General features: G+C 48.1%; 1 long non-coding RNA gene across 1 annotated transcript; it reads right to left on the bottom strand.

Moving 5' to 3' along the window:
* Window positions 1–1,042: 1,042 nt before the first annotated feature.
* LOC142787032 (uncharacterized) lies at window positions 1,043–22,247 on the bottom strand. The gene is made up of 3 exons (XR_012889224.1): window positions 22,142–22,247; window positions 13,378–13,436; window positions 1,043–1,184 (listed from the first exon to the last, which is right to left on the bottom strand). It is a non-coding gene; the product is annotated as an uncharacterized LOC142787032 (long non-coding RNA).
* Window positions 22,248–22,298: the final 51 nt, after the last annotated feature.

The following is a 22,298-nucleotide window of genomic DNA, read 5'->3' on the forward strand; positions in this document are numbered from 1 at the left end:
CGGTTTCTTGATTGGTATAGTGTATTGCTAGTGAGTGTTTCAATATTTCAATAATTATGTCTTACTCCCCCCGTTTTTCTGTGCATTCTGTTTGTAATGAAAAAAAATGTGGGAGTTGCTGCCCTGTGCGAGCGATGGCTGTACGCTTTCGCCTAAGAGTGTGTTAGAGTAAAGGCTATGCAATAAACAATATTCCTTGCAAAAGGCGAGCTTAAAACATAATCAGTCCCATCTACGTTTTGGTCAATAATATTTGAGGCGACAAACAGACATGCAGCGGCTGCATTTCCGATGGAGGCGGAAATGTTGTAGGCCCGTGTGCTCAGATTTGAGTGCACGTTAAAGAACCCCAGGTGGTCGAAATTTCCGGAGCCCTCCACTACGGCGTCTCTCATAATCATATGGTGGTTTTGGGACGTTAAACCCCACATATCAATCAATCAATCAACAAACAAACATAGATATGTATTCTTATTGCTTTTTGTTTGAAGCTACTGCACCTAAGATTGTAGCCATTATCTATACCTCAAATATGGTTAATCCCAAAATGCGCATACAAAATTCACAGCTTTCGTAAAAAAACGGTGCGCTTCATGGGCTGTTTGTAATCCAAGTGAAAAAAGAGGCCATTGACGAATTGAATGCTCAATATGCCTGCTGGCAGAAACCACATAAAACACATTAGTTGGCGTGTTTGCAAAACTGTAACATATCTCACAATCAGTTCATTAAAAGACAATGTGGCGAAGGTTGTATTTCATAGCAAAATTGTTAATAATTTAACACATTAAAGTGTTACATCACATGCGTATAATAACGTAAACTCAGACAGGCTAAAAAAAACTCAGATCACTGTAGTATTTTCCACTTAATCTGATCAGCTAGGACTCAATTATAAGGCTCTAACTACAAAGGTAAAAGTTCCATCAGCCTATTGTTGTTCTTTACTTCTTATAACATTCTTTAGCAACTTGATAAGACCAAAATGAAATTATGAATGAATGAACTTTATTTGAACTTCAGCAGTTTTTTTTTCGTGAGAGGTGGGGAAAAAATAAATCCCCTTCCCTTCCCACGCTCCGCCGATAATGAAGGTGGTGCCTCAGGTTACTGCTCGAAATCCTTAGATCAGGCTGACATCTTCGGCTTGCCGGATGGCCCAAAGCTGGTTGGTCCACTCGTCGCTGGTGAAAGACGCAGAAATTCAGGGTATTTTATTAGGAGGAATTGTGAAGTAAATGTGAAAGGAAAAAAGTAAACTAAAATATAACTCGCAACCGGCGAGGGTCTAAACTTCGATCTTTAAGTGATGTGTCTGATTAACTGCTAGCTGAGCTACTGGGGCAGTCATCCCTTCAACCGATTTTAGGGAAATATATGTGCGCCTAAACCAGGGATTGTTAGTGTGTGCTCCTAGCAACGAGAACGGCAAGTGTAAAACCCTCGTGGATCCGTAATAAAATAGTGCGTTACAAGAAAAAAGCTTCAGCAACTGATGACCAAACATGTTTATTTGTGTGTTCTATTTGTCTTCGAAACGTTAAGCTTGTTTGCGAAATGCTGTTTTCCAGTATCGCCTTTTTTTTTCGGCTATAGTATCGGAAATGAACAATACTATACAAGTATGAAAAGTCTGAGTGGATGAATAACTGGTCTCAGATAGAGGCTCAAACATTTTTAATACACTTTTAAAACAGGAACTACAGCTTTCATGCTTCACTAGTGATGGTGGCTATTGTCTAAGTAAAGTAGTGATGTACTTCTGACAAGAATTTGGTCAGTGGCACCTATGACAACGAAGGGCTCCCTCAATGGCAAGAACACTGGACATCGGCAGCTCTTTGTACCGTAATTGTGTAAATAACTATATTGCATGCAATATAAAAGACAGGACGTTACATGGGAACGATTCAATGTGTCTATATATGACAGAAAGAAAGTAAGGATAGTTTAAAGTGGTTAGGTTGCACTCGGCGTGCCGACAGTTTTTCTTACCGGTCAAGCGCGTGTAGTAGCAGCTGCATGAGAGCTCTTCCACGAATATGCAATACAACCATTAAGGTTGCTGTTCCTGATTTAATATTTTTCGGTAACACAAAGCCAAGTAATCACTTCGGGCATTTAAGTTACAAGTTTTCAGGAACTCGGGGCGTGTAGCAACAGCTAGTGCGCTGTTCAAGCGCGGGAGGCTGGTGCCATGCTTGTGATTATCAAAAACTCAAATAAAATGGAAGCAGTGCTCAGTCATCACAGTGGAGGTCTGTCTCTGCATATAGTGAGTGTGATGAGTGAAGAAAACGACAACGACGGAAGTGCGGGGAAAGGCGCGTGTAATGTGCGCGTGAGTGTCAGCGAATCAGCTGATGACCTGTGGTGGCCCATAGAGGTGGCGTGCCACGATTGGGCAAGTGTGACCATTACGTGGCAGTAGGCTTTGTGGCTGGGGACGAGCCGAAGCAGCGGCAGACGGAAGACAGCGGGCCGAAGCGTCGGACGCAGCCGATCCAGGTTCCGGCCAGGGAACGCGGCCGTCCACGCTGCTGCCGTCTAACCACCAGCTGGGGCGGCATTGCCGGCACGAGTACTGCATCTCGGGGCGCGGCCTGGCCTGCTGTTCTCTTCCTTGCCGAGGGCATCGCGGCTCTCGGCGAGGCGTCTCCACGGTCAGCCGTTCGGCACAGCGATGAACGTGGCCTGGCTAATGGTCACGGTTGCGCCGAGCATCGCGTCTCAACGCACGCTCTTCGCTGGACGGGCTGGCCATTCCCCGCATGGAGCATCGCGTCTCCGATGCGGGTTGACTGCTCATAGTCGCACCCATGCCATCAAGCGCCGGTGTCACCAGAGCGTCGCATATCGGCAAGGGACGAGCGAGACGCTTTGCCGGGCGAGACGCGGGCGTGTGTACGGAGGACCACGGAGCCGGGCGAGGTTCAGGGACGAGCGAGACGGGAGAAAGCGGGCCAAAGCGTCGGACGCAGGTGATCCAGGTTCCGGCCAGGGAACGCGGCCGTCCACGCTACTGCCTTCCAACTACCAGCTGGAGTGACGTTGCCGGCACGAGTACTGCATCTCGGGGCGCGGCCTGGCCTGCTGTTTTCTTCCTTGCCGAGGGCATCGCGGATCTCCGCGAGGCGTCTCCGTGGCCAGACGTTCGGCACAGCGACGTACGTGGCCTGGCTAATGGTCACGGTTGCGCCGAGCATCGCGTCTCGACGCACGCTCTTCGCTGGACGGGCTGGCCATTCCCCGCATGGAGCATCGCGTTTCCGATGCAGGTTGACTGCTCAGTAGTCGCACCCATGCCATCAAGCGCCGGTGTCACCAGAGCGTCGCACATCGCCAAGGGACGCGCGAGACGCTCTGCCGGGCGAGACGCGGGCGTGTGTACGGAGGACCACGGAGCCGGGCGAGGTTCAGGGACGAGCGAGACGGGAGAAAGCGGGCCGAAGCGTCGGACGCAGGCGATCCAGGTTCCGGCCAGGGAACGCGGCCGTCCACGCTACTGCCTTCAAACTACCAGCTGGAGTGACGTTGCCGGCACGAGTACTGCATCTCTGGGCGCAGCCTGGCCTGCTGTTTTCTTCCTTGCCGAAGGCATCGCGGATCTCCGCGAGGCGTCTCCGTGGCCAGACGTTCGGCACAGCGACGTACGTGGCCTGGCTAATGGTCACGGTTGCGCCGAGCATCGCGTCTCGACGCACGCTCTTCGCTGGACGGGCTGGCCATTCCCCGCATGGAGCATCGCGTTTCCGATGCAGGTTGACTGCTCAGTAGTCGCACCCATGCCATCAAGCGCCGGTGTCACCAGAGCGTCGCACATCGCCAAGGGACGCGCGAGACGCTCTGCCGGGCGAGACGCGGGCGTGTGTACGGAGGACCACGGAGCCGGGCGAGGTTCAGGGACGAGCGAGACGGGAGAAAGCGGGCCAAAGCGTCGGACGCAGGCGATCCAGGTTCCGGCCAGGGAACGCGGCCGTCCACGCTACTGCCTTCAAACTACCAGCTGGAGTGACGTTGCCGGCACGAGTACTGCATCTCTGGGCGCAGCCTGGCCTGCTGTTTTCTTTCTTGCCGAAGGCATCGCGGATCTCCGCGAGGCGTCTCCGTGGCCAGACGTTCGGCACAGCGACGTACGTGGCCTGGCTAATGGTCACGGTTGCGCCGAGCATCGCGTCTCGACGCACGCTCTTCGCTGGACGGGCTGGCCATTCCCCGCATGGAGCATCGCGTCTCCGATGCAGGTTGACTGCTAAGTAGTCGCACCCATGCCATCAAGCGCCGGTGTCACCAGAGCGTCGCACATCGGCAAGGGACGCGCGAGACGCTCTGCCGGGCGAGACGCGGGCGTGTGTACGGAGGACCACGGAGCCGGGCGAGGTTCAGGGACGAGCGAGACGGGAGAAAGCGGGCCGAAGCGTCGGACGCAGGCGATCCAGGTTCCGGCCAGGGAACGCGGCCGTCCACGCTACTGCCTTCAAACTACCAGCTGGAGTGACGTTGCCGGCACGAGTACTGCATCTCTGGGCGCAGCCTGGCCTGCTGTTTTCTTCCTTGCCGAAGGCATCGCGGATCTCCGCGAGGCGTCTCCGTGGCCAGACGTTCGGCACAGCGACGTACGTGGCCTGGCTAATGGTCACGGTTGCGCCGAGCATCGCGTCTCGACGCACGCTCTTCGCTGGACGGGCTGGCCATTCCCCGCATGGAGCATCGCGTTTCCGATGCAGGTTGACTGCTCAGTAGTCGCACCCATGCCATCAAGCGCCGGTGTCACCAGAGCGTCGCACATCGCCAAGGGACGCGCGAGACGCTCTGCCGGGCGAGACGCGGGCGTGTGTACGGAGGACCACGGAGCCGGGCGAGGTTCAGGGACGAGCGAGACGGGAGAAAGCGGGCCGAAGCGTCGGACGCAGGCGATCCAGGTTCCGGCCAGGGAACGCGGCCGTCCACGCTACTGCCTTCAAACTACCAGCTGGAGTGACGTTGCCGGCACGAGTACTGCATCTCTGGGCGCAGCCTGGCCTGCTGTTTTCTTCCTTGCCGAAGGCATCGCGGATCTCCGCGAGGCGTCTCCGTGGCCAGACGTTCGGCACAGCGACGTACGTGGCCTGGCTAATGGTCACGGTTGCGCCGAGCATCGCGTCTCGACGCACGCTCTTCGCTGGACGGGCTGGCCATTCCCCGCATGGAGCATCGCGTTTCCGATGCAGGTTGACTGCTCAGTAGTCGCACCCATGCCATCAAGCGCCGGTGTCACCAGAGCGTCGCACATCGCCAAGGGACGCGCGAGACGCTCTGCCGGGCGAGACGCGGGCGTGTGTACGGAGGACCACGGAGCCGGGCGAGGTTCAGGGACGAGCGAGACGGGAGAAAGCGGGCCAAAGCGTCGGACGCAGGCGATCCAGGTTCCGGCCAGGGAACGCGGCCGTCCACGCTACTGCCTTCAAACTACCAGCTGGAGTGACGTTGCCGGCACGAGTACTGCATCTCTGGGCGCAGCCTGGCCTGCTGTTTTCTTTCTTGCCGAAGGCATCGCGGATCTCCGCGAGGCGTCTCCGTGGCCAGACGTTCGGCACAGCGACGTACGTGGCCTGGCTAATGGTCACGGTTGCGCCGAGCATCGCGTCTCGACGCACGCTCTTCGCTGGACGGGCTGGCCATTCCCCGCATGGAGCATCGCGTCTCCGATGCAGGTTGACTGCTAAGTAGTCGCACCCATGCCATCAAGCGCCGGTGTCACCAGAGCGTCGCACATCGGCAAGGGACGCGCGAGACGCTCTGCCGGGCGAGACGCGGGCGTGTGTACGGAGGACCACGGAGCCGGGCGAGGTTCAGGGACGAGCGAGACGGGAGAAAGCGGGCCGAAGCGTCGGACGCAGGCGATCCAGGTTCCGGCCAGGGAACGCGGCCGTCCACGCTACTGCCTTCAAACTACCAGCTGGAGTGACGTTGCCGGCACGAGTACTGCATCTCTGGGCGCAGCCTGGCCTGCTGTTTTCTTCCTTGCCGAAGGCATCGCGGATCTCCGCGAGGCGTCTCCGTGGCCAGACGTTCGGCACAGCGACGTACGTGGCCTGGCTAATGGTCACGGTTGCGCCGAGCATCGCGTCTCGACGCACGCTCTTCGCTGGACGGGCTGGCCATTCCCCGCATGGAGCATCGCGTTTCCGATGCAGGTTGACTGCTCAGTAGTCGCACCCATGCCATCAAGCGCCGGTGTCACCAGAGCGTCGCACATCGCCAAGGGACGCGCGAGACGCTCTGCCGGGCGAGACGCGGGCGTGTGTACGGAGGACCACGGAGCCGGGCGAGGTTCAGGGACGAGCGAGACGGGAGAAAGCGGGCCAAAGCGTCGGACGCAGGCGATCCAGGTTCCGGCCAGGGAACGCGGCCGTCCACGCTACTGCCTTCAAACTACCAGCTGGAGTGACGTTGCCGGCACGAGTACTGCATCTCTGGGCGCAGCCTGGCCTGCTGTTTTCTTCCTTGCCGAAGGCATCGCGGATCTCCGCGAGGCGTCTCCGTGGCCAGACGTTCGGCACAGCGACGTACGTGGCCTGGCTAATGGTCACGGTTGCGCCGAGCATCGCGTCTCGACGCACGCTCTTCGCCGGACGGGCTGGCCATTCCCCGCATGGAGCATCGCGTCTCCGATGCGGGTTGACTGCTAAGTAGTCGCACCCATGCCATCAAGCGCCGGTGTCACCAGAGCGTCGCACATCGGCAAGGGACGAGCGAGACGCTCTGCCGGGCGAGACGCGGGCGTGTGTACGGAGGACCACGGAGCCGGGCGAGGCTCATTGGCCACTCCGTATGTATAGGCACTGTATCTTCACCTGTAACGTAGTGGTGGTGGGAGAGTTCTCTTGTGCCTATAGTTGAACAATAACGATTCGCTGCTTGCGCGTTAACTAAGCTGCTGCATCAGTTGCCTGTTTTATGTTAGTTGAGTTTAAATTTAATTCCCTACATGATTCTCCACTACGTAGTTTGGTTGCTCGTGATTGGCTCAGTGTGGTGGGACTACTTGGTGTGGTGGCTGCGCATGCTGTCTTTGTCACTGGGCGCGGCTAATAGGTGATAGAGGACGACAAACGAGGCACTGAAGGTTCTTTTTCTTTTACTCCTTCTCGGTCCTCTGAGTGCAGAAGCGAACCCATGAATTAAATTGTGAGAAACATTTACTAACAATATTTTTATAGTTACAGACCATTTAGGTTCATTTTAAAGTGTTCAATGTCTGAACAGGAATTCCTTAGTATAATCAGCATCAAAGCCTTTTGGATCAGTTCCGGCCAAGCGCCTTACAACGCCGCGACAGAGGCTCATCACCGACGCCTGGTTTGAAATCATCATGGTCGGCTAGTAAAGGTGCTCCAAAAGTAACACTCAGCACGAGTGCTGTGACCGAGCTACGCAAAAATGAGTGCGAGCATGTTCCATAAGAAAAGCAGTTCTTTATTTTTATACCAAAATTATGCCACTATATTCTGGCACATGTTTATGTAAGAATAAAAAAACTACTTCTCTGATGGAGTGTGCTGTGATTCGCTTTTGCGTAGCTTAGCCAAAGCTCGCGTGCTCTATTTTACTCTTGGGACATTCGTACATTCTAGCGCATTTCTCGACCGGCGCGCACCCACTTTGTACTCTACATCGTGTGCTCATTACGCAAGCACATGCGCCCAGCTTATTAGGTTATTGGCTGAGTGGTATAGAAATATAACCAGTACACACACGTTATCCGCAAGGAGATTTTGAAAAATGTGCGTAGACTGAGCTAACCAGGCCATATATTACTACGACCATGTTAATGAAGTTGTGTAGTGCTAAATGCTAGCTAATTGAGTCATGAGGATTAAGAGAGCACCACCGTAGAGCACACGATTTAATACTAAGCTAATATAGGTCTTACTAAGATCGAGTCAATTAGGATTGCATGAACTGTAAGCATAATAATTGGGACCTGACAAATTGAAGTTGAGTTGAATAATGCAGCCTTAAGTAAAACTTCAAGTCAAGCCACAATTAATGAGACCTAGCCAGCACAAGCAATCATAACTGAGACTGAAATGACGTCGTTTTCACAACGAAGCAGACAAAGCAGACTTAGGCTGAGGTCTTATGATGGCTATTCGCCCTGGCATCGGACTTTGCGAAGCAGCACCGTCTCCGCTTTATAGTGTTGATACGCGGCCAGGAGCACGCTATACGAATGCACGCCATGGCGCTTTTCTCTGAGCGGTGTGAACCGATTGTCGGCAAATAAAATGCGTTGACTGCTGCTTACTCCTAATATATCTGCCGTCGGTTGTTGAATGGATGTACGAAGCTTGCCAAACGTTACTGTTACTCGTGAGAGAAGCGCAATCTACCATATTCAAAATCCAATAAGTGTTAAAAAAGGCAACAGTTTCACACACAGGTCTTTGTTGATTATCTATCTGCGTGGCAGTGGTGCAACAGAGGTTCGGTTATTCCATGAAATCTAAGTATTTTTAATGAATGATGTCTGCTCTTTCCCTCAGTCTATAAGAACGCCACAAAGTGGTCCAGATAATGTATTAAAAAGAAATTTGGCGTGAAATTACACGAGTTAAGTGTAAGGCGCCATATACAAATTTTGACCATATAGATAAAAAATTTTAAGTGCCAAAGTGCCAGATCTTAATAGACAAAAATATTTTGTTTTAGAGAGACCGGGACCGTACAGTGAAAGGTTATCTCAACCACAATAAAAGGTCATCGCATAACTGATAAGCAACAACGCCGCTGTGAGACAATAAACACCAATGCAAAACGTTGTTTTCATTGAGTCGCTAAAGCGCTGCATTCGCGCAATATTCACTGCTGCTTATGTCTGTAACGATGCCTAGCTCACGTTAGAATGAGTTTCTACAACAAAGTGGGAACTGCATTCACACAATATTCACTGCTGCTTATGTCTGGAACGATGCCTAGTGCACTTTACAATGAGTTTCTACAACAAAGTTGGAACTACACCGAAATGATCATAGCGAAGGGAGAGTACGACGACGATACACAGAAGTTTGGAGAAATGTGTATGTAGATTGGGCCAGGCAAGCATACAAGCAGTTAAACTTGGCGAACCGAGCAAGACAAGTTGACCTTTGAAGACGAGTATGACGTACGTGCACATGCTAGATTTCTGTGTCCCAGAGACTGCACAGGGAGCTATCCACACTGTAGGCACGCTTCAGCCAATGGCCATCAGCTGGCGACTTCTCTTGTTCTCGAGGCAGATAGCCTTGCATAAGTAGGAGAAGCTGACCAAGTTATTTTATATGCAAAGAAACTGCTGCTTAGCATCCTCCACACAAAGTGCTTGACAGTCACGCCTGCAATATGACGGTCACGAATTGAACCCTAGAATATGTAAAAACATTGATTTTGTGCCCGAGTTCACATGTAAACTAGTTTGATTGGCGGACAACCGCTGATGCCACAATGCCAGTGAGTGACAGGAGTATGAGCTTAATTACAGACCTAAAGCACACCCACAAAAGAAAAAAGTTATATCATCACGGATACGATGTTACACACTTAGTTGTACAATGCTCATGACGTACCACATTCCACCATAAAGCAGCTCTAGGGGAATTGGCGGCTACGAATTTTGCTATTTACTTGCTTGTGGCGTTATTCTTTTCCACCGATTTCTTAGTGCCAGAAAATCTTTAAGCACCTAACGTAAATTGCAGTAATCTCAATTGATTCATCTTTATTGCTCAATGCAAGTGAAGCGAGTGGCACTCTCGAGCTGCGTGTGCACCCTTCTTGCATACAAGGAAGGACATTCTCATGTTTAAAGTACATCGAAAGTGACTATCTGCAAAAGGACAAACGCCCGTGAAAGCACCTGGGTAGCGCCTTCTCTTTTTTTTTTATCAATGCCAGCCAGATAAGCCCGGTATAGCAGTTCACCAGCCTCTCCTCTAGCTCTTTGCTGCTCTCGCCAATTGCATAGCCTTCGCGTATGCTTTGCGGTCACGCGAAAGAGAACCCACCGTGTAGTATGATCTAGGAATTACTTGCTACAATAAAATCGTATGAAGTAATTCTTTGGTCAGTTGTGTACAAATTCGTGGGGTGGCACCTTCATTCCTCGTGTTCACAATATTGGTGGTAGCGCTGGTTCTGCTACACACAGAGTGTTTTGAGATAGCGCATCTCTGTAACGTTATGTGAGCAACCAATAGGAACGCACCACGGCGATACTGCCACATCACAAACATTACGAAGTGGCGGCGGCATTGCTTGGAGCCACAAAAACAAAGCATGAAAGGAACGAATTCCCAGACAAATGTTTCTGGAGAGGAAAACGGGTCTGTCACCTCTCCGTGGGAATGTACCCGGGCGCACGTGTGACGCAAGCCGCCGTACCCCTCACGCGGTGTCTCATCATGAACGCACTCTGAAATATGGCGGACCGACGGCTCCCGTTGGGGACTGCACGTTTGCATTGACATTGCGTGAAATAATTGAGACGTTGGCCAGGTCGAGGCTCGACATTCATTTTACAGAAAGACAGAGCAACAATCACACTGACGTCACTGCGCTTTTGAAATGCTGACTATGTGGTGGCGGTTTGCGTTTTATTAGAAACCGCTCTAAATGTCCAACATGCATTTGTTACTCCACCTTCATTCTTGTAGCCTTTTCTCTTAACGCTGCTGTGGCGTGCTCCACACTATCGTCGGGTCAGACAATGCATTGAGCTATACTGACGTTTATGGACTAAATAGACCTGGTCACCCGTTTATAGACTTTTTATTCGGATCTCAATTATATGCACACACTTCGCTATAGGTTCTCGCTCGTGTTGACGTCGGCCATCATTTCCCATAAATGTATAGGAATATATATATGAGAACCTAAGAAAGAAAAATAATTCAGAAAAAGACTCCGGCACGCGGAAGTGAGCGTCTGACATTTCGTTTGTGAGCGCGTGGCAATAGCCACTGAGCCACGATAGAGCGCCTCCTTGAATGTTGAAACGTCCAGCTGTACTTACCAGTTGGAGCTCATTGTGCCTATCATGGGGAAATATCTATTTTCAGCATTACTAGCGAGTTGGCACGATGAGCGCGCGTGACGTAAAGCACGGCGCCCAGCTCGTCGCGATGCGCCGATGTGTGCTGATCTTCTACGCGTGCTTCGCTCCGTAGAGAGAAGGGGCCTTATCTGCACACTTATACTGTGGTAGGGGAGAATGCACGCCTTCGACTTTTGCTGAAATGACTGCGTTTAGTTGCTGAGCGCACACAGATCACTTCCCTCCCTGGACAGGCCACGTATGCGAAGAAGCGCACTTTTGAAACACAGCGAAGTAACAACTGGGACACTTATTAGTTCGCACTCACATCCGTATATGTGATTACGTTTCGTGCATCGTTTATGTTTTAACAGCGCGCTAAGTGTCCAGCTGTAAACAATGTTAGTTAGCTCTCATCTGGTGTGTTGTTTTTTTGCGTCATTTGTGCGTGAGTAGCGCGCTGCACACTTCAATCTGCTTGCCGTTCTCAGCATTACATTCGAAGTTGTTGCTATCACATTCATTGCTTCACCCTTGCTGCAAAAATATGGTTTCTTTGCATTTTAGTAGACCCATGCTCGCCTGAGTCTCCGTCATTTTTTTTTACTTTGCGCTCTTCTTTCCCCTTTCTCCCCCTCTATCTTCCTTTCCTCTTCCCTCCTCCCGAAAGACTAAGCAAGCGTTGTGCCCCTTTTGGTGGCAGATGCCAGATGCTCTCTTCCTCTTTCATCTGTGTCTTTGTGTGTCCGTGTATGCAAATAAATAAATAAATAAACTAACAAATAAATAGTTAAATAACGGAAGTGTACCCGGCACACAAAGAGCTCATTGAAATCATATGAATGTTAATATGAAAATAGAGCACTCGTGCATCACTTGCTTTTCTGAATTTATGCAGTGACAACAACGATGACTATATCGTAAAACAAGTTGTAAATGTTCCATGTTCGCACAAAACGCTGAGGCTCTGTATTTCATTCGCATAAAACCACTAGAAGGCAAAAGCCTTCTTCTTTTTTTTTATTTGACGTATTCATTTATCTACAGCACCCTCCGAAAACGCTCTGAACTTAGCAATATTTGCGCAAATTTTCTTCAGGATCGCAGGCAAAGCAAGCATTCTGCATATTACTTGGTTTTGAATTTCCTCCAATGTCAGTCCATTTTTGATGAATCCAGGATATTGTGTGATTAGGCTATAGTATCTTCATGACGATGGTGACTTCATGAGTTGGCGTCATCAAGTGATGATATATTTTAGTGACACTTGTGTTCATGCTACTGAGGGTCAGCTTGAATTTTCACGTTTCATGGGGCATCTAAAGATTTCACCCTATAACTTCAAACCTGCTCATAGACAGCTCATAGCTAATCCCAAGTCCTGTCGAATTAATGGAAGAAAAGCATACAGTTAGGGTTTGTTTTCTCTTTCCACACAGTGGTACTCAACACGGCTCATACTCAACACGACACGTGCGCCATGCTACCATAATGCGCACGCCACAGATTTGGAGATTTGCTTCGGCGCAACGACGAACAACGAGAACGAGAACAGCTACAGTTTTTATTGTCAATTTCGTAGAGGGCCAGGCTATTTGGGCGGAAGCAGTAGACCACCAGCCATGGCGTGCACGGGGCCTCTCGAAAGTACGACGCTCTACGTGACCAGAGGTTCTTCCCATTACGTGCGTGACCAGTGAGATTGCTTCCAATGTTCGGGGGAGTAAGGCGTGCGTGTTCGAAGATTTTGAAGCATGTGGCCTATTATTTTAGTACCTAGCTGTCATTTCTATATTCTTATGGTTACAGATCAATAGATAAAGCATTCTTGTTTAGTGGTTAGTGCAAAATTGATCGGATCGATGGAACAGAGTAACAACCATTTACGAGATTTGAGGCGAAAAATTAACTTTTTATTCAACTGATGATGTTCCATTTTCCCGTAGTTTTTTAAAAACGAGCTGACGCACGAGCTGTAATAATCGAGGTTTTTCGTGTGTTATAGATAAAGAATAATCATGATCATGAACTGGCATCTACTCACTGAACGTTTAAGCATTTTGTTTAAATGATTAACAGGAGGAGCTGAAACGTGCCCGCTAGCTCAGTTGTGACCCTGCTTTGAACGACTTAGTGGAACCTGCATAAATATTGAAAGGTTATGCACCTATTTCCCGCTCTCAACTCTGAACATGAAGTTTCTCTGTTATTTCACAAGATCGGTGCGGGTGTACCTGATGATTTGCTCAAGGTTTAGGCCACCGGGCTTGCAGTGAACTGCACTAGTTTTGCTAATATAAGTGGTTTTATGGTGTACTTACGTGTGGAAAGGTAGACAGATTGTACAAAAGTAAAGGTTGCTCCGGCATGCTACTGAATGCTGGTGAAGAAAGCAGAGAAAAAGGAAAATAATGGTCATAATATAAAAGGAGGTTTGTATATATACAGGGCCTCAGAATTTCGTTCTATTTAATTATTCAAGAATACTGTCAATCCTCCCACAAATATTAACAGGTGTATATTTACAAAAAATACAAACATCTTGATACATACTGAGAAAGTTTACAATAAACCTTTAGGGTTGTGAGGATAACAGTAAGACTCTACAGTCATTATCGACCTATATAATAATCAATGAAAAAACGTTACGCAAAAACACTGTCTGAGTTACGGATAGCACTGCAATAAAATAAAACTCAATAAGGAAGGAGAAAATATGATAAAAATGATAACTGTACCAGGTTACATCACAAACATCAAACACACAGCTAAGAAAAACAATGTGAAATGCATGCTGACAGTCTATGCTGACAGTCCTTACACCGCTGCTACCAGCAGCACAATAGGAGATGAGTCCTACAATAGATACAAAGATGTAGTGTACAAACCATACTTTGCAGTTTTTTAGAATAGTGGAGATGCCTTCCACATCGCGGAACACAAAAAATGCGTTATGTCATAGTGAGGTGTTCCACATCTTCACTAAACCACAAAGGAAAAATTCCTGTTAAGTAACACATGTTCCATGCAATCCCATACTTGTCGCAAAGCCATCTCGCACCATGTATGTGCCCTGTTGTCAACAAGTAACTTGGGGTATACTTTTGCATACGCAATCCGTGCATGAATCCTGAACTCGATGGCTAAGTATATTTGATGTTTTGTGGCAGTTGTTTTGTGGCAGTTGCTGGTTTATTTTGCAGTTTATAGTTGAGCAGCACGGACCACTTGCTCTTAAGAGTGGTGATATCTACACCCGTTATGGCTGCCAAGTCACTGCGGCATCATAGGGAATGAAAATTCCGATACTGCCGCGCAGGTAGCCCTTCAAGGAACACGAGAAGAAGCCATACCACTTTCGCGAACCGATGCTGCCAGTAATCTTCGACGACTTGCGCGTGAAATCACGTTTTCATTATGGTGCTCACCAAGCATCGATACGAATCGTCAAGACCACCTGTCCTCTTTGATGGCTCTCCGCATGCCCACTGGACTTGACTGAAGAGAAGCCACCCTTCTTCATCGCTTATGGCTAGGAGTGGCATTTACAAACTCTTGTTCCTTTGTCATACGAATTGCCGACAACGCTCTCTGCGATGCTTGTCATTGCGAAGAGACGCTACACCACATCCTGTGTGACTGTCCGTTGTATGAAATCCAGAGACAGTCACTGGCGTCCGCTTTTGCGCGCGTCGACAACAGCCAAATGTCTGTGGACACTATTCTGTCAAGTGCCCGAGAGAAGACAATGCAACAGAAGGCGACGAAAGCTCTGTTGAAATTCCTACGTGACATCGACTTGAACAAGCGACTGTTACAGCATTGTCACACACCGCGAAAGACAAGACTGGACTATGACTGAGTGTGCGCGCGTGTGCTGCCGAATGTGCTGTTTCTCTCTTCCCTCTCTGCTCTCTTTCATCTCTCCCATCCCTCTCTCATGCGTAGGGTAGCAAACCGGCTGCCTATAGGCTGGTCAACCTCCCTGCCCTTCTTTTCCCTCTCTTTTCCTTCCTTCCTCTACACCCGTTGCCTCGTGGTAATATTTTTTATGGGGTGGAGAATCTTTTTTTACAATGAAGTGGTCACGTGTTTATTCTATTAGGTCACCGCGAAAGAACGAAAATTCTTCTGGAGGCCCCTTTTTTTTCATTATACTCAACTAAGGGCACTAACGGAAAAGCAAGCAAGTTTTTCTACTCTTTACCAGTAGTGTTCTCATTTGGACCTAAACTGAAAAGAAATAAAATGAACGAAAGATAATTACTTTCATTGGTGGTAATTTAACCCACACTTTGAAATACAACTCTGAACTGATGACATACAATAATTAGCAGTGTTGTAGCGTATACTTCCTTTTCCTTACTCGATAAGGAAGTGTTGACGCATAATGTAAATGCAACTCCTTATAGTACTTCAACGTGAAGGCCGCCAGCGCACATGGTGATGCGTAAAGTTATGCAAATTCAACGGAGAAATGTGCATTGGTTGCGTTTACCCGCAGAGCCATGACACAATACCCCGTTACCATCAATGGACAAAATATTCCATACCAGAAGAACCATCGCTTCTTGGGTGTGATTATTGACAGGGACCTTTCGTGGAGTGCCCACTGCAATTACCTGAAGAGAAGGCTAACTTCCATTGTCCATATAATGCGGTTCCTCTGCGGAAAATCTTGGGGCGCATCGATAAGGTCAATGATGCAGCTATACAGAGCACTTTTCTGGGATTTTTGCGCTACAGCTTGCCGTTACTGGCAAGTACGTGCAAGACGAACATCCGCACTCTCGAAAGTCTGCAAGGACAAGCACTACGCGGGTGCTTACGATTGCCGCGATGCACCTCAACCTACGGGGCAATTATGATCGCAAGAGAGCATCCAATTCGAACATACATCACCACTGACAATTTGAGAGCCCACATAAGACACCTCTGCCGAGTTCCTGGTCACCATGTTGCAGTGTTGCCACTTCAAAGACCACACGCGATCTTTTCAAAGATTATTTCTGCCCATAGAGAATGCCTCCCTTTTGGCTTCACTCCCGCAACAAGACCAGCGTCACCCCCGTGGTGCCTACAACAACCACAGGTGTGCCTCACTATTCCGGGAATAACGAACAAAAGCCATCATTCAACAGTGGTCCTACGACAGGTGACATTGTCGCTACTCAACGAAAAATACGGCCAGAGGACCCACATTTACACCGATGGATCGGTCTCGGCTGACAGCTCCACAGGTGCTGTTGTCATCCCGGCGTACCAGGTCACTATAAAGCTCAAACTGTCGCATAGGACAACATCCACAGCAGCGGAGCTTGCCGCCTTACGTGCTGCTATACTTTATATCGCGGAAGCCCGACCTCAAAAATGGGCTTTGTTCTGTGACTCCAAGGCATCCCTTCAGAGCTTGCAATCAGCTTTACGACAGCGGGAGTACCAACAACTAGTGAATGAAATAAGAGAAGTGATTCACGAAGTTTAATCGAAAGGACATGACTTGGTGTTCCAGTGGTTACCGGGACATTGTGGTATTGTCGGTAATGACCTTGCTGATAATGCTGCCCGATCCGCCCACGCGGACGCCCAGACAACCCCAATTCCATTGTCGAGAACCGACGCTGCAAGGGGCCTTCACTCGTTCGCTAACACCATGTTGGAAACTTGGCTGAGTGACCCCAGTGTCAGGAACCGCCGCCTACACAAATTGGACCCATCGAGAAAGCTTCAAGTTCCATCGGACCTCTCCCGCCAGGATGCAACTTTACTGTGCCGCCTGTGGTTAGGAGTAGCTTTTACAAAGGCGTACTCCTTTCGCATAGGAATGGCGGATAGCTCCCGATGTGAATCGTGCGACACTGACGAGACAATAGAACATCTACTGTGTTCATGTGAACGTTTTGCGAGCGAACGCAATCTGCTACGCGAAACGTTGGAGACACTAGACAGTAGACCTTTTTCCGAAGAGAAGATACTTGGCTCATGGCTCTACGCGTCGCTGGCCAGCAAAGCGACGCGGGCACTGCTAAGTTTTCTGAAGACGACCGGACTACGCGACCGCTCATAAGCGTGCAATGGACAAGGTCCCACCAACATACACGTTGCCCTTCACTTCTCTCTCTTTTCTCCTTTAATCCCCTCACCCTTCCCCCAGTGCAGGGTAGCAAACCGGACGTGCGTCTGGTTGACCTCCCTGCCTTTCATTTCTTCCCTTCCTCCTCCTCCTCCCTATGCAAATGAAAAGCGCAATTTCTGAAAGAAGTATTGAGCTGCACTAAATTACTTTCACGTTCCTATTCGATTCCAAAGCTGCTTTCCCATTTATCGAAACTTTCTGTGCCTCAAGCATTGCTTGGTTACCTTCTTTGATTGATCGGGGATGTTTACTGATTACGCCCTCCTGCGACGCCTAAATGACGTCGACATATCGTCACAATTGGTAGCAAATTAAGTCGTCGATGGATCATCAATCCTTTCTATAACAGAGCCTTCTGAGGCCTCACGAGACTTTTATAGGCGCTCTGTATTTCGCCCAAGTCTCGTGGAGAGTAACGGCAAAGTAGGCACTTGGTATGTTGCCTGGCAGACACATCTGTGGAAGGCTTAGCGCTACCTATTCGCAAACAGTGCAGTGTGAGCTCAAGTTTTGTCGACGATTGCACAGGCACACGTTCCTTAGACTTGTGTCAGCAAGGGTCTACATGTAATGTCTTTCTAAGAAAACATTCACTGAGACTTGTGTACTTCTTTGGAAATAGAAGGTAAATAAACCTACGCATTTGCTGTTACTTATGGGTTGAAAATTATGTACTCTCGCATGTACCTACGTAGCCGGCTCTCTGTAGAGGCAAAGAGAGACAGTGTGCATTGCCTGGCTCAAGATTTATTACACCATTCCTTGCGCAAACTGTCACCCACGATTCGTGCCACGCACCAGCCATTTTTCGTATCTTGTCACACTTGGCACGTTAAAAGGCTGGAGAAACCTAAATACTCTAAATATAACGTGATCTTGGCTTGTGCTTGATGGAGAACCTGATAAATCAAAGGAGCCTGTGTCTGAAATATAACGAATCACATCGTGTGGGGGTTGTGTGAAGGGGGGGGGCATCAGCGCCAAAGAAACTTCAGCGGTATACTTCTAAAATTATGATTGAAAGCTGTATCGCTTTTAAAAGCCTGTTAACGTTGTTTGCAGTGCTGCACGAAAATATTACCTCTTGGATGGACGTCATAGGATAAAAAGAACGTGATTTTAAAGCACGCTTCCAACCTTCATGAAATATTTTCCCAGCAACTGCCTACTCTTTTTTAACGTAAAACTCCCCATATTATCATTACAATTGTTACCTTTTAGTCAGAAATAAATAGAGACCTGAAAAACAATGTTCAGAGGAACTAGGGGAACGCTGTAACAAGTGGAGAACTGGCATGTCCGAGCGCATTACGTGCACGAATTTTGATCTCTGAGTTACTGGTTTAGAAAGACAAAAGCTTGCATTGCATAATGCCCCAATCAAAAGATCTCGACTCTGGCTTAGCAATTATTGCGATATCAAATATATAATCCCTATCGGTTGGATATTGCCGCCGTTAACAGCGTCAGTGACTGCCTTCATTCACCTTATCTCTACGTATGAAAATTCAAGAAAGAAAAATAAACCAGAAAAAGACTCAGGCGGGCAAATTGAACGTCCTACCTCTTGCTCGTGAGTGCGTGGATTTAGCCGCTGAGCCACGAAACGGCAAGCTATTTCTATCTACCATTTGCCGCTGCTGATGGCGATCTTGAGGGAACTATCGTGTTTTCAGCATTGCCAGTGAGATTAGCACCATCAATGCGTGTCAGCAGATTGTGACGACGTGGCGACGCGCGCTGAAGCGTTCATATCCTAAGCGTACTTTGCCCCATGGAGGGGGAGCATAGACGCTCACGCGTGTGCGCGCTTATTACGCTTTGGGCTTTCACCAGAATGATTCTGTTGTAGTTATCGGGCGCACAATGGCCCCTGTACTCGCTGCACAGTCTCCGTTTGCGAAAAGTTTCGTTTTTTTTTTCACACAGCGAAGTATCGACTGAGACACTTATTCGCGTTCATCTGTACCTGTGAGTATATTTTGTACGTAATTGGCACATGAGCAACGCGCGGCATGTTTTGGTCTGATTGCTATTGTTGCTATTGCATGCATTGCTTCGCATTTGCGGCAAAGCTGTCACTTTTTGCGTATTCTTACGGAAGCATGCAAGACTGTTCATTGCAAAATTGCTCCTTTCACAGCAATTCCTGTGTCAGCGTCTGTGTCACTGATGGCTCCATTTGTTGTGAGCGCAAAATCATTTGCTGATCTATGACTGAACGTTGCATAAATATGCATTATTATGAAAACTAAAACTGCTTCGCTTCGAATAACAATAAATCAAAGGCGTCTAACATGGCAATAAAGTTTTCTGTATCACCGACTGACGCTACCTATTGAAAATATTTATGAGGAAAACTCTATACGATTGCCATATCTTTAAATCGGTCGTGAAATCACGCCAAGCGTCCGAACACGTGAATGCAGCAACCAGAAGCTGCTTAAAGGCTCACCCCTCATGAAGTGCTCTAATATATTTAATTATCAACAGTAGCGAAATAATCAACAAAGTGACCAGCCGCATAAGTTCGCGTGTTGTTTCATGGACCTGTTCTGGGCTCTTCACTGATTCGGGAAATGAATAATTATATCGTAATGAACACTTGACTACCCTTGCGCTAGGCACTCTAGGTTACATTGAAATGCCCATGGTATACGCACAGCTGTTTCTTTATGCCAATATTTGAGGCAAGCGCTGACAACAGAAGCCATTGGATAACAATAATGAAGGGAGACATACACGTATCCAAATAATTTATCACAATCCGCCCCTAAAACCAAAGCAGAAACGTTCTATTTACCTATCCACATGATGACAGAACGACGAGTATTAAAGAACTGTAATGGTCAACCTACTTAACTTACCTCAATGAATGGCGAAGTGACACCTTGTAAAAATCAATTCACAACATCGGCTAGTTAGAGGGAGATCTAAGCTGCTTTGTACATCTGCATGAATTCCAATGCCTTATTCTCAGTGTCAGTAGTGATGATAATTTTGAGAAGCGTTGACTTTTTCACTAGTCCGTAACAAAGAATAATTGTAAAAAACGCATTTCCATCCAGACATGAAACGCTAACGAAGAGCTTCTTGTTAAACAACTTGTATCAGAAAGAGTCAAAATAAAGACGCAGTCCAGCCTCTCTATCGTTACCATTTGATGCTGGCTCCACGGCCGGTACTGCGCTGTATCGAGAAATTAGAATGATAGACTTAGGTGTATAATCCTCAATGAGGCAGCAAAAGAAAAAAACAATGTGCACCGACTAGCAGATTTTGCACGAGATATCGTATTAGTAAATGCGTGTTCAAAACACGCCTGGGAACTCTTTCATAACGTATTGTAAGCACACAGCTCGGCTCATGCAAGGAACGAGGAAAATATGTTCAAGTTTTGAAACAGATTCAAGGGGACGTACCACTCACCATGTTGACCAGCTGGTATAGGAATTATTTACTTTATTTTTTATTTTAATATACTGCAGACCTTTTCGGTCTGAGCAGGAGTGGTAATACAGACATTTATTATAATCCTGTCGAAAGTGACAATCTCATTAAAACAAAAAAAAATCTGTTCAAGGCTGAGTGGTTGTTTACAGTTTCAAAGATACAGAGTTTATATGACATGCGAGTCATAATACAAAAATGTAATACACTAACCAGAACAAAAAATATTGTTGATTTCTTGAGCAAAAGAATCTGCCGTTTCACAGTTCACCGCAGATAATGGTAGACTATTCTAGTATGATATTAATAATGGGAAAACAGAGTTTTTATGAATGTCATTGTGGTTTTTAGCCAGCCGTATTGTTTTGTTGTGGTTAGTTCTTGAGGAGTGTCTGAGCGGTTGAAGATTTCCTGCTCCGGATGTTTTATAATGCCTGTGCAGCTTAGGGTATATAACTTGTGCAGCTTAGGGTATACCTTCGTAATTGTTATTAGGCTGTGCCTACTCGACTATAATGTCTTACCCTCTTTCTCTCTTTTCCTTTCTTTGAGCCTGTGGGTTGAGCTCACTAACCTGCTCAGCAAGCGATAGAAAAAAAAATTGGCAGCATATCCACGGAGTGAATGATGGAGAGTGGGGCAAAGAATTCGTCCGTTCATTCGTTCTTGCTTCCGTCCGTCCATGCATCCATCGGCCCATCTGTGCATGCGTCTGTTCGTGTGTCCGTCCCTGCGTTCGTCCATGCATCCACCCCTGCGTCCGTTCATGCGTCCATCCATGCATCTGTCTGTGTGTCCGTTCGCCCATCTATTCAACACTCCAAGTACCACCATCTCGCATCTTTTCATCATATATTCCCCATATAGAAGCACCGCACCGCCATCCAGCAGACATTCCAAGGACTAAACGAGATGTGGCACACGCACACTTTCTTACGGCTTGCGCTTCGGGTCTTCTTCCCAACTTTAACCACCTCGAGTTCATGGTATATACTAGTTCACTGTATTCATGGCACTGTGGCCCAACGCTCGCTAAACCTTTCCAAAACCAAAGAGGTTACGCCCAGCAAGTATAACGTAGCAACTTTTTCCTGTCAGATAGTGCTCAATGCATATGCCAGTGGCTGCTAATGGAAAATGAGAGACAGGAGAATTCGGCTTTTACTTTCCTACGGCTTGCGCTTCGTATCTACTTCCCACTTTTAACCACTTCGAGTTCATTGATGGTATAGACTAGTTCATTGTATTCATGGCACTGCGGCTCAACGCTAGCTAAACCTTTCTAAAACTAAGGAGGTTGCACCCAGCGAGTATGACGTAGGAACCCTTTATTGTCAGATAGTGCTCAATGTACATGCCAATAACTGCTAATGGGGATCGCAGCGTGCACGTTTACTGAAAGGCAAATGCTCCTGTCTTTCATTCCCCATTAGCAGCCATTGGCATGTACATTGAGCGCTACTTTTTATTGTTCAACAACGCGCAGAAAAATCTCTCACCTGCACAACCTTGGAGGTCAAAATGTTATACACAGTACACACCACAGCGGCTACGAGGGACAACTGAGTGCCTCTATAAGGAGCTTCGCCCCTAAAAGCAAATCACATTGATATAACAAAGAAGAAACAGCAATGATACACTGAGCTTGCTGAGCGT

This window comes from Rhipicephalus microplus, chromosome 2 (genome assembly GCF_043290135.1).
Source record: "Rhipicephalus microplus isolate Deutch F79 chromosome 2, USDA_Rmic, whole genome shotgun sequence".
Lineage (NCBI taxonomy): Eukaryota > Metazoa > Arthropoda > Arachnida > Ixodida > Ixodidae > Rhipicephalus > Rhipicephalus microplus.